This window comes from Athene cunicularia, assembly GCF_003259725.1.
Source record: "Athene cunicularia isolate RWA chromosome Z unlocalized genomic scaffold, athCun1 chrZ_part1, whole genome shotgun sequence".
In the NCBI taxonomy this organism is placed as follows: Eukaryota; Metazoa; Chordata; class Aves; order Strigiformes; family Strigidae; genus Athene; species Athene cunicularia.
In genome coordinates, this window is record NW_020799142.1 from 35,076,334 (window position 1) to 35,089,553 (window position 13,220).

The 13,220-nt window shown below is 49.5% G+C and overlaps 1 long non-coding RNA gene across 1 annotated transcript in view; it reads left to right on the forward strand.

The window, feature by feature from the left end:
• Positions 1-12,663, forward strand: part of LOC113489875 — a 33,459-nt gene extending 20,796 nt beyond the window's left edge. Inside the window, exons 5-6 of the long non-coding RNA XR_003400105.1 lie at positions 12,262-12,383; positions 12,519-12,663. This is a non-coding gene — a long non-coding RNA (uncharacterized LOC113489875). The remainder of the gene's footprint in view (positions 1-12,261; positions 12,384-12,518) is intronic.
• Positions 12,664-13,220: the final 557 nt, after the last annotated feature.

Genomic DNA, 13,220 nt, shown 5'->3' on the forward strand with positions numbered 1-13,220 from the left:
GGGATAGGATGGGATGGGATGGGATGGAATGAGAGAGGACAGGATGGGATGGGACAGGATGGGAGGGGACGGACAGGACAGGATGTGAAGGGATGGGATGTGACGGAACGGGATGGGATGGAGCAGGAGGGGGTGGAGCAGGACGGGACAGGGTGTCTCTGGCGCAGCCAGCCCAGGGTGTTGGGGTCCGGCCTCTGCCCGATGGGGCCGGGGTCAGTGCAGAGCCCCGGGGGGACTGGCACCCAGCAGCACCCCGCCGAGCTGGGGGGGATGGCAGCGCTGCTGACACGGTGGGTTAGCACTTCCCAGCTAAATTGTCAGCAATGGCTTCTGTCACTGACAGATCGACGCTCACTCAGTCAGGTTGTTGTGTTGTTTTTTTTTTTTTTCCCAAAACAATATTGTGAGAAGGTTTCAGATTTGCAAAATGCTTTCAATTTGGTGATGTTGTTGGAAAAATATTTGCTTCCAAATCAGTGTGCAGTGTAAAACAGAAGGGCTTAATGCTTGGTGCTTTGCATTACATGCTTTGCTAAGGAATGAGGAGTGCAGCTCCGGCAGCCTTTTCCCACTGCTGGGGAAGCTGAGCGCTCTCTGTGGAAAACAGGATGTTATTGCCTGACTTAATTTTCTTATGGGGTTAGGATTTCAAATATCACTCGAAAATACCAAAGCTTGTGCTATTCATTGACAGATTGATAGCCCACACTGTGATTTGTAATACTTTGGTGAACATCTTGAAATACTTATGTCATGACTGAGGTAAGGTTTGAAAAAAACATTTGCTTATTTTGTTACACTTTTTAAAATGTTACAATTCATACTAATATTAGCGTATTGCTAACCCAAACAGTGCCGTGCTCAGCTGTGCTTTGCCCCTTGGTGAACCAGCACCTCTCCCTCCCACAGCAGCCCCAGGACCGGGCAGCAGGATGTGACCCCGGGCCGTCAGCCCAGACACAGCTTTTTTTTTTGGCGGGCCACCGGCCCAGGACTGCTGTTCCTGCCTGGCACGGCCAGCTCTTGCCCCGGGGGTTCCCTCTGGGCTGTGATGCTCCCTTGGGGTGGTCACGGTGGTGCTCTGCCTGGCCTGGCAGAGGAGATCGGGGTGCTCTTCGCTGGGCACTGACACCCCCAAGCAGCTGGCAGGAACGGTGGTGCTGTGCTGGATTGCTGATTTATCATTATTCTTGGCTCTAACACATTCTGCTTGGCTAGATGTGCTGAGGTCTTTGGGCTTTTTTTTTTTTTTTTAAGTTAGACCTCTGAAATCTGATGATCCTAAGGGTCTCTTTTGACATTATAGCAACATTTTAAATGCATTTGTAGGGGAATACACAAGAGAGAGAAAAAGTCAGGTTCCCGTAGCATGTGCTGAAGCCATCTGACTGCATGTAGTGAGGCTTTTGTGGAGCCAGAGGATCCCCACCCTGAGCCAGTTGTGAGCTGTGGGCTGTTAATAACTCACCCAAAGTGCCAGGGGAGCACACCCCGTGCCCCTCCAGCAGGACAGTGCTTAGTGGCAAGGCTGGACACGGCCATCCTGCCCGGAGAAAGCCAACACTTTACAAATTTCTCCCCCAAACTGGCACGAGGTGCACGACGTGTGTGATACACGCAGGAAAGGTGTCCCCGTGCCTCCCCCTCTGCCAGTGCAGAGGGTCTCCAGAGCTGCCCCGGGCACCCCAAGGCCCCTCACTCACGGGCTGTAGGCTCAGCCTAGACCTCCGTCACGGTGGTTCTCTGAGGTCCCCACAGGCTCTGCTGGAGGTCCTGAGTGTCCTTGGTGGCCTCCCACCCTGGAGGGCTTCTGCCCATCCTCCTGCACGTCACAGCAAAGCAGCTGCCGGCATTTTTTTCCCACCCTGAGCTCCTCGTGGCTGGATTTAATGGGCAGTTTTTATCCCGTGGGAGTGCACTGCTTGGGGAGATTACCTTGAGGTAAGAGTCTGTGTCATCTCAGGCCACGCTGGGCTGGCCCAAGCAGCGGTTGAGGAGCCACTTCTGCTCCTGCCACGCTCCAGGTGTGGGCACGAGACATGACGGGCATCTTTCGTGCTCACCAGGGACCCATCAGTGCTGAAGGAAAAAGAGTTCCTTCTACAAACAGCTAATGGTAAAAGGCTTTGAAAGATATTTCTGTTTGCGTAAGGAATTTAATAATGACAATTTCAGACCTAAGCCACCTCAGCAGCAGCGGGGGCTGTCCCCAGTCCCTGCCCATGGGTGGCTGTGGTGGCAGCCAGCCCCGCTGCCCGTCGGGTGGGCACGTAGCTCATCCCTACGGACCCGTGGCCCCAAAACAACAGCCCAAAAGCCTACACTGTTCTCAGACTAGACCCCTTTGCCTTCAGCTGGGGCTAAAGCTCACGTTTAAAGTGGAAACAAATGTGCCTGCCTGAAGCGGGTACGGTTAGTCTGGGCCAGGACTGGCAGAGCCCAGCGCAGCCCCGCGGCAGCACCCCCGAGCCGGTGGGAGGGGGGCTCCTGCCGAGCTGCCGCGCATGCTAATGTCTCGCTGGCTCCCTGGTGCCAGCAGTTGCAGCTCATCTGTTGGCAGTCGGCAGTGTGCTGAGAAAATGTATCTATAGGATTAAAAAAAAAAAAAGGCTATAGGGTGACCAGATGTTCTGGGCACCAAACCAAAACAGTTTGAGGGAGGGGGAGTAAGATGTCTCTTCTAAAATCGCATTAAGTTCTGGGGTTGTCTGTTCTCTGTGCAAAGAGCTCGGTCCTTCAGGGTACGCTGAGTAGCCTGGAGGCTGCAGAAGGCATCTTTCTCAAAGAAGGGTTGTTTATGCCTCGCTCTCTCTCCATCTGACCCGTGGCAATAAGCTGTACCTACATTAAATCTGCTTTTGCACTGGGCATCCCGGGGATCGGCCTCTGCTCGAGGGACGGGGACGATCATGACAGCTCGGGAAGCCGTGTGTGGCGGGATGACAGCCGTGCTGCCTGCTGCTTTTAGGGATGCACACCCTGAGAGTTTTAAAAGGATGCTTGGTGCTGGTGGGGAGCACTGAGCTCACGGTTTGGGGGTCCGAGGCGATCGTACGCAGAGCTGGTTTGCCCTGTTTCCCTCCTGTCCTAGTTGGAGATGCCCTTGGGGGCAGGACCATCTCCCCTCGGCCACCAGGTCCTCTTGCTCCTCTAATTCCTGGGCATTTTGCTCTATGTGACAAAGGCCAGGGCTGAGCTGGGCTTTATTCTCGTACAGGGCTTAACCTCATTAGTTGGTTGCTCAGACTGAACCTCCGGATGTCATGTGACTTTTGGGGGTGCAGCCCTGTGGCTCCTGGAGACCCAAACCAGGAGGAGAGCAACTGTCCTGGTGGACTGGCTTAATTTCACTGTGGGACCCTGGGATATTACAGGGGGAGTTGGGAAAACTGGTCCCTTGAAACACTGCTGCAAATATAGGGAAAAAAGTGGGAGTTTTCTTAAACTTTTCTCTCCCTTCAGATGCTGCACAAAGGGCAGAGTGAGCAATGGTGGGAAAAACCCTCACCAGTTTCCCCTGGTCGTTCCCAGTCCAGCTCTTATGCTTTGCACCTCTCTCCTTCCTTCTCTCCCCTTCCCGTATCATCTGGAGTTTTGCTGCTTGGCCCCTTCTATTCACGTTGCCACCCATTCTTCTCAAACCATATGTATGGGTTGGTTTGCAAGAGCGGAGCCTTGCGTGACTCCTGGAATAGCAGGAAGCCCAAGAGCAGGAGAAAATTCAGCTTGAAAATGAATAGTTCCCCCTTAAGATGAATGCAAATCAGGGAGCCTGAAGAATAGTGGGAAATCAAGTAAAGTTAAGTCCTGGAAACTATTACCTCCTGCTGGTAGTTTAGGACTGTACAAGAGCCAAGTCCACAGACATCAAAGTATTTACAAATTAAAATAAAGTCAGCTCTCATGGTGCTGTAGGAAATGGGATGGGCTGATGGAGACCCAGTGTGGGTTTCTTCATAAAAGAGGAGAATTAATACGGGAAGGAACTTTATCGTATGAAGTTGCTGTATGCAGCTGACACTGTATCTCAACAGTGGTTATAAAAATGACCCTTTAACCCAATATCAGGGTTATAGTATCTGCCCTGCGCTTTCTTCCGTGGGCAGGTGAGCGGGTGGAGGGCTGGGGGGCGATGCGGGCCCCACGGGGCAGCTCTCCCCCTCGGCATGGCAGCAGCACCGCATCCATCGCCTCCTCTCCACCGTGGCCAGGCCTGGGGGGTGAAGCGTCCTGGAAGGGGGGGGCTGGGGCTTACTGATGGCTACAAAAGCGGCCTGAGTGACCAGGCTAAACCAGGAACCAGCTTTTGGGGGGATAAAATCAGGTCAGGTTGGTCTTTATTGGTATCAAACAAGCATCTTCGGAGTGGAAAGCTCTTAGACTGTAAATAACTCAGCTGTTCAAGTGGCATTTTTTTTCTTGTGAAAACAAAATCTATTTCTATCATCTGGTCTTTTAACAGCTTTTTGAAATCACATTTTTTTATATAAACTTTTTTTTTGGGGGGAAAATATGTTCTTAAAACCTTACCCTGTTCCCTGAAACCTTCAACCTGAGCAAAGTAGTGACTCAAGAGAATGATGGGATGGTGGAAAGCAAGTGTGGATACGCTGGAGGAAGCAGACATAATTACATGAAAGCGACGATTGGGAAGTGGGATTAACCCCTTCATCCACTAATTCACGCCCTGAAATGGAGCTTTTCTGAGCAATTCCCAACACGCTGCTGCAGGCTGGGGTAGGAGGCCGTGCCCATGTTCTCCTTTCTGGCCAGTGTGGTTGGGAAGGCAAAAGGCAAGTTCATGCTTAAAGGTTTTCAAAAGCCCGTTTACCAACATCCTGAAATATTGATACCCCAAACTGCTGGATCCTGCGCTGCACAAAGTGATAGGAATAACAGAGAGAGAACCCTAAATTGATGGCACTGGAAATAAGCAATTGTTTTCTAGAACTTATATTTAAGAGAGGTCTGCGCCCTACACCAGAAAGAAATGTATTTGTGTACACAAATATATCTGCAAATGTTAAGATCCCCACCAGTCCAAGATAAAGTCCCCGTCCCCTTCCCTTCCACCAAACCGAGAGGGGAAAATCTGCTCACGCCGATGAGCAGCCCCATCAGTGCTACAGAAGGAGCACAGCAAAGATTACAAACCTCGACACTGCTAGTTACGGGGACATTATCCATAAAGCATGTAATCCTATCCAAACCTTCCGACAACAGTTTCACAGTACGCCAGAATTTTTTTAGGATATTTTCTATTTTCATCCCGTGATCCCATGTAATACATAGTCTTGGCATTTCTTATCACTTCCAACCATGCATTTCTCGATTTTTTTTATGTTTGTTCCAAATTTCAGTGCTGTGCATCCTTTTTGCCTTAGACCAAAAGCATATCACACATTCTCATCATTTTAATTAAACTAGGGCCAATCCAGGGCAAATGTTTGATTTTGACTCAAAAGGTGCATGCAAATCACAAATTCCATTTGATTCAAAATGGAAAAGGCTCCCTGCTACAGCCTTACTGTATACGGAATTAAGCAGCTGGCCAAATTCATGGCTGCACATCACTTTAAAAAGTGTCTTGTGTTTTTGAAACTAAAAAATGAATTCATGCATTAGATGTAAGTTGTGCATGCATTGTTTTTAAGATCCACGGCGAATGCTGCAGTATAAAAACTCGGATCTTTTCACTTGAGGCAAGCGCCATTTAAATTTATCAACTCTCAACAAGCAAAGGCTTCAGTGTGGATACCGACTGAAATTTGCATTAAATGTCTGCTGAAACAAAATTTCCGAGCAGCGAACGATGTGGAAATGACTTCCTCTTGTAATGGCTTTCCATTAAAAGCGCGTCCAAGTGCAGCTGCGGAGATGGCACCCATGGAAGGGATGAACATGCACCTTGAGCTGGAAAAGCACGGCCCTGCGGGGGGACACGGCTTCCGTCCCAGTAAAATTTGCTATTTATGTCTGGACAAGCTGGAACTGTTGACAACGTACTTGTGAAATCCCAAAGCTCTCTCTCGACAGCAGTCTGCTGGAGGAGGCGCGGAGTTTGCGGTCCTGACTTCTTCCTCCCCTGCCTGATTTGCTCCCAGCGAATGCTGCGGACCGAGGGTCGAGTACCAGCGCTGAGCCAGGCCAAGCACAGCCCTGAACTTTGGCCGCAGGTGTCTCTGGTGAGGATACTCATCCAAGGTTGGTCTTGGATGTCAACTTCATTGTAAAACCCACCTTAGAGCTGCAAAATACCTCAGCTCAGTATTTCTCCGTGCACAGAGAACTTTCTCACCAGCTGTTCCCTGCTGCTCAGTTCTTTCCCCACCAGATCTCAGTGGTTGGGCTGCAGCCTCTGACAGCTCTGTGGCCACGCCATGGGGCTCATCCCCTCTCTTTTGCTTTCTCCTGGGAGCTCCAGGGCTGTGCCTTCCTTCACTGTGCTGTCCTTCCCACAGCGTGTGTCAGGCAGGGGGCGAGCGGGTCGTGCCATCTGGTGCAGCTGCAAGGGTGAAGGACTCGAGAGCTTTTGGAGAGGTGGAGGTGGGAACAGAGAAGGAGCACTCCCCCAAAGGCTGGAAGCCACGCATGGACAAGGACAATGTCCCAAAGCCATCGTGGCCTGTTCGGACGTGAGGCGGTGCAGAAGGAGGGGATGCTCGTTGGCAAGAGTCTCCCAACATCCCTCCAAGATGGGACAGACACGGTGCAGGCTCTGCCCTGTTCGGGGAGGGCACGGGCCAGTGTTGGGTTGGGTGTTCAGTGGTGTCTGGAACCGGCCAGAAGTCACCGGCTTTGCCATCTGCTGGAACATCCCCTCTCCACCCTGGGAATGCGGATCTTCTTGTTCTGAGAGGTCATCGTTATCATGAAGTTGTTCCTTCTTCCTGTTTCCCATTACTGACAGAATGGGAATTTTGAACCACTTCTTTTTTTTTTTTTTTTTACCCACAGAGAGTTCCTCGATGTGACTTTTTCCTTCGTGCCTGCCAGTTCAGCCAGGCAGTCGCCTCATCGTGGGAGCAGTCTGTGTCCTCTCCCGGCTTGGAGCTTGTCCAGAAGACAAGATCACGCTGGCTGAGTTGCCTTCAGATTGTGTTTTATTGTACTGCCTGAATGGGCGTCTCCTTCATCTTCCACGACACCACAAGGCTTGCTCGCGTCCCTCTTCCTCGGCTCTGACCGTCCTTGCTTTCCTGATTATCTCCCCGTCTCGCTTCCTTTCCTCGGAGCCCCTTGGTCAGTTCTGCTGTTCTGTACTGTCAGTGTGTTTGGGCGAGTCTCTGTAATACCTTTGTGAAGAAAGAGGCAGTTCTTGAAGCTGCCGAGCTTAGGACGAGTGTGGCAGTTGTGGCTCTTCCACGGTGGTGGCGCCTGGCTGCCCGCTCTCTCGTCCAGGCAGAACACCTGACAGGTAACTCAGCACAGCCTTTCTCCTGCCAATCCTCGTGGCTTACGTGGCTCTCAGAAGCAGCCCGAGCTCTGGTAGGTATCGATTATGTGAGCAAATACGTTGCTGCTCCCTGTTGAGCATCTCCCACTGGGGAACGTGAGCGGTGGGTGTGGAGCAGGTGGGTCACGGTGCGTTACCCCCATGAGACCTTCCTGCAGCCTTCCCATCCGTACGTCCTGCTGCTGTCGTCTGCCAGGCTGCTGTCGAAGGGCAGAGCAGGCTCTGGGTTCCAGCTCTTCAGCCCTGGGACACCATCTTATATTCCCTGTTTCTGAACCTCCTGAGGAAAACTGACTTTGTGATTAAAAGCAATTTTTTTTATTGCTTCTCCCATTGGAAGGCAAACCCTTACTGCCCTGACAGTGAGATGCTCAGTTTCCAGGCAGTTTAATTTTAAAGGCTAGCTAAACCCCATTTCTCCTTCTAGAAGACATTCTCTTTTTGTTTATAGTGTTCTTCTTCCTCCCCAGTGTTCACCTGGGATACATTGCTAGGGACAAGTCGCATCCTTCTGTCTCAGTTTCACTGGGATAAACGAGCCAAGCTCTGGTGCTCTCCGCGCACGTGAGACCTCCCGGTGCCTTGCTCGTCCCTGTGGCCTCTCCCCACCCGTCCCACCCGCGTCCCTCTCAGCTCTCTGGAGTCTCTCCAGCTGTAGGTACATCCTTTATATCCTGAAGAGGAATTTTTGATGGCCTCTCTCATACTTCAGGGGCGATTTCTTTCCCGTAAGTTGCCACACGGTGGGTTGTTCCTCCTAAGCGGCGGTGGGAGAGAGGGAGGCAGGCAGGTGTTGGCGCGTCGTTCTGCAGGATGCTATCAGCACCCCAGGGATTTCTCAGTGGCGAAAAGCAAAGAACAAACACTCGGCGTTTCTAGCAGTTCTCATTTCATTTCCTCCCTCGCTGACTGCTGTATTATGTGACATCTTATCGCTAGATGCTGAGGAGCCTCACTTCCCCATGCAGGCAGTGCCACTGCTGTCACATTTATTGACTGCTGGCATGGATAATGCTTGTGAAGCATCTTAGCTTGTAGGTCAGGCAGCTTCATCCCAAAAGGCTCTGCGGAGCCGCCTGGAGTGTGCTTCACCTCTGGTTGTCACATGAGGCCACACTGCAACCGAAAGGATGTTCCTCCTTCTCCCCGTCACAGAAAGCCTGGGGGTAGCACCACTGCCCACGGGTCAGGATCGTAGTCACACTTGCCAAGGGCACAGAGAGCATGTGCAGCCTCAAACATTCAAGAGAACCGTTAACAAACCCAGTATTTGCTGTGAAACCCGCAGGGTTAAGCACTGCATCTCTCACACACAGCCAGGTCCTTCGGAGTTTTGTGGCACCGCCTTGGATCTGACTGGAACAAAGCTGCACATCTCATCTCTTCGGTCTGAATGAGTCTTTTTGGGTTGGGGGTTCGTCGGCACGGAGACGCTTCAACGTGTCTGTGAGCATCCAGCCCAACCCCGCTGGGAGAGGAGAAGGTTCAGCAGGCAGAGGGCTGGGTGCGGGTCGCCCCTGCGGAGGGCACCTCCTGGGGTGCTGCTGGGCACTGGGCTTCAGCCTTCACGAGTGGATTCCAGGAAGCAAATACCCTAGAAAAGTTATTGTGAGGGCAGTTGTGGTGGTACCGACCACTGTCCAGTGGGTTTCCCAGCCCTCAGAGCCGTCACTTTTCTTTCCTGCATGTTCTCTTCAGGATCTAAATGTTTTTTCCAGACAAGCTGTATTTATTTATCGATAGTGTATTTTCACATGAAAAAAATCTACGGGGTTGTAATTTGGATGTAATGTTCCCCAAAAGCCACTCAGACAAAATTTCTTTTTAACTGTGGCTAATTACATATACTCGGTTGCTCAATACCAAAAATAAGAGCATCTGATGTAATGTTTATTATTTCTCTCACAAAGGGGAAAAATAATAAATTCTTTCTAATGGGATCTTTAATAATAAAAAAGAACATAATCATTACTATCAAAAGATGTATGGTTTCCATGGGGTTTACTTACCAGCATTTTGTCTGATTACATCTCCGTTACACACACAGCATTAATTATTGGAGACTAATTAGGCAAAATTACAATGTAAACCCTAATGAAAACTGGTCTCACAAACCCCTAACTCTCCTTGCTGCATCCTCTCAGCGAGGGAAACTTTTTGCTTGCAGCAAAGAGCAGATCTCGACGCTTCATTTACTTGCCACCCCGCGCCTTCTCGCCGCCGAGCGCTTTCCCCCTCCCCATCCCACCTTTGGTTGGCTTTGTTACCATTAAGCAGGACGGTGCAAGTGATTTTCCAGCTTTGGGAGTAGCCGTGCACGACTCTCCTCTCTCTTTTGTGGATTCTCATAAATCCCTGTGCCGCTTCCCGGCCTCTAGCAGGCGGCGAGCCCCCCGCGAGGCAGGTAGCCCGCCTGCAACGTGACCTCCTTTCCAGCTGGGCTGGAAATGCTTACAGCGTCGCTGCTCCAGCAGCTGATGTGCTTGCTCAGCTAAACAAGGTCACAAATTTCTTCCTCCCCAAGGGGCAACTGTCCTGGGATACAACCTTTCACAGGATGTCTGAAATACAGCGGATTTCTGCTCACTTGCACAGTTTTTTAGAAGTACGGAAGCATGAAGGAGAGATTAGCCACCTCCATGCTGAACTTAGCTCAGGATGCTCTGCTACCTCCCCTGCTCTGTGGTAGGGATTAAAAAAAAAAAAAAAAGGGAAAGAAAACAGGTAACAGTGTTGCTGCTTTTTTGGATAATAGGTCTATTCCAAATAATGTTTAATATCTCTAATCTTAGCTTGGTGGTGATAGGAACCAACATCTCCAAGGGTCTCAGGGGCCCTTACAAGCAGCATGCAGAGATCACTGCGGGCAGGGCAGGAGCACGCACAGACACTGAGCAGAAAAGTTCTTTTCTCTGCAGCCGTTTCTCTGCCTTGCCCTCTACTTGGTGGGCGTTGAGGGGAGCCCATCACCTTCCTCCTGCAGCAGCCTCAAGCATATTCCAGGAGGCTTTGCACGCCTTCCTGCACCCATCTCTTCCCCAGACTAAACAAGCCCGACTCTTTCAATCTTTCCTTTTTTTTTTTTTTTTTTTTTTTTTCGGCCTCCGACCGTTCTTGCTGCTCTCCCTGGACTGTCTCCAGTTGGTCCCCAGCTCCCTCCCAACGCTGTGCCCAGACCAGAGACAGTTCTCCAGCTGAGACCTTCCCACCGCTGCCTGGAGTGGAGGATTACTTCATGTGTCTTACACATGACACTCCTGTTTATACATCCTGGTATGATGTTTGCTTTTTTTGCAACAGGATGACATTGTGTACTCAGCCCAGACACAACCCAGATTGCTTTCCTTGGAAAGAGTCCCTTGTATAATGTTTTCCTAAATAAAAATAATCATTACTTGAAGCTGTGTCCTTTCTAGTTTCCCAGTGAGGCACATCTGAAGTTTTCTTCTTTTTTTTCAGTGCTTAACATTTTTCCCCATCATCCATAATCATTAATATTGCACAGAGACGATCTTCAGCACAGAACACTTCAGATTCCTCACCATCAGAGTGATGGCTTCTTTTTCATACTTATTTTACTGGGCTTTTCGTATCAATTCCATCTCATCTGGCTAAAAATAAATGTGGAAACTGGGATTTCTGTGCCTATCTCAGGCTGACACAGCTGCCAAGCAGATGTAGCTGCCTTTCAGTTTTCCTGTTTGTAAAATGGGTGCAGCTAAATCTGTCTGTAGCATAATTATTAGCGTAGATGACAGACTGTGCTGAAGAGGTTGCAGCACCTACGGCTCCTCAGGCATTTTCACACGTGGTGACTCGCTGCACAGGCTCATATTTGTGCAGGTTGAAGGCCAAGAACATTAAAGTTACTTTTTACAGGAAATAAGTTACAGGAGTGTAAAGAACCACCCCTTCTTACAGCTGCTGGAGATCCAGCCTTGTATGTTGCTTGTTTTTTTCGCATTTTTTCAGGAAGCCACGTTCATTAACATCCCAACTTACTTATGATTTGGATAATGCTAATGCATTTTGAAAAGCTTTCTAAATTTCCAGGTTTTAGACAGAAAGAAATTATTTGGTATCAAAAAAGGTCCTTCTTCCAGGCAAGAATGCAATTTCAGTGCTAATAAATCTTTCCTGTACTTCTTTTTTTTAAGTTCAAGTCCGTTTTAATCAGTGCAGTGGTGGCTGCTTGGAAATGGACTTTTCACCAGCAGCAGGTCATGCCAGAGGCCCGCTGGTTGTGTTTAATGCCACAAACTGAGCTCCTGAGCTGCCCTCCCTCTCCCCTGTGGGCAGTCTGCAGTTATTTCCTAGAGCAGAGGGAATGGATGGTGTTTTCTTTACCTACACAATAAAAAATAATCAGTGGAAATACAGGGGTTTGTGCCCAAACCCATGAGAAAGTTGTACCCGGCCTGACTTTGGTCGTAGATGCTGCTGAAGCACATGGGAGCAGAGTCGCCAGGGTACCTGCTTAATCCCCGAGGCAGCCAGGATAAGGAGCATTTCACCTCATTTTTGGTATCTGTAAATGTGGTGGGCAGCTAAGCTCGATTTCCAGTCAGTGGAGAAGGAATAAATACTTCCAAGGCACATTTTACCCACCATGGGTTGATGTCTGCTTTAGGTTGAGATGAGATGAGATGCTGGGGGCTGCTAAATCCCATCCCTGAAGTCCCCTGGTAGCTCAGGTGTCAGCAGAAAAGTTCTCAAAGTTCATAAAAGGTTTGGTTTTGTTTTTTTTCTGTGAATGTGCAGAGACATAACATCTTTTTGTTCTTTGCTCTGTTTTGGCTGTACAGGTGCTGAGGAAAGTTGTAACCTCCCCAGGTCAGCGAAGCCTCCTCGCTTGACATCAACCCCAACGAGCATCTGTGTCCTCCTTGAGACCCTCCCAGAAGATGGAACAAGGACGGCACCGAAGGTAATAACCACACCAGCTATATATCATGGGTGGGAGGGGCTCAGGGCAACCGATAATTACGGCCCTGCTTTATTGGTAGTTAATTAAAAATAGATCCAAAGATGTCATGTAACCATTACTTTTGTTTGTAACCAGGATTTAACTCCAGTGGACTCTCCGTACCTCTGGTCACACAGCCAATTTATTCTTCCGCAGTACGGCGCTGTCCCTGTGGGCCAATTAGGCAGAGATACCACCTTCTGAAAGCAGCACATGATGGAGCCACATGTCTTTGCTGCAATCAAGGCAAGTCATCACTTCTGCTGTTTATTTCTGATCTTCCCCATGGATTTCCTGGGAGGGTTTTGCCCTGTGAATTATATTTTGAACCTTTCAATTTATGCAGAGAAGATGATTCTGGGAAAGATAATATTGTGCAATTATCTGCAGTTATTACTATAATAGTGAAATGGTGATCTTAATAATTATACTACTGAAGCTAGCATTTCATTAGAGGAGGGCGACTCTGGCTCTAACGACACTCTTTGATACCCTGTTTCTGTGATTTGCTAATTGCACTCTCAGAATCAAGTACTGATTCAGTGACCATAAACTCCGCTTCCTATAGCATCATTAGATCATAAACTCCCTAATAGCAGAAAGTTTTAATTATGGAGCACATTCTCTTTACAATAAGTATTTCTCTGTGTGACTCGCAGCGAGCGAGCGCCAGGAGTCCAAGGGACTTGTGGGGGGGTCGTGGGGGCTGGCAAGGGCCAGCTCGGGTGGTCAGAGAGGAGCAGCCCGGCCTCTATTGCAGCAGATAAATAAAACAGTCACAGAAACGCTTGGAGGGGG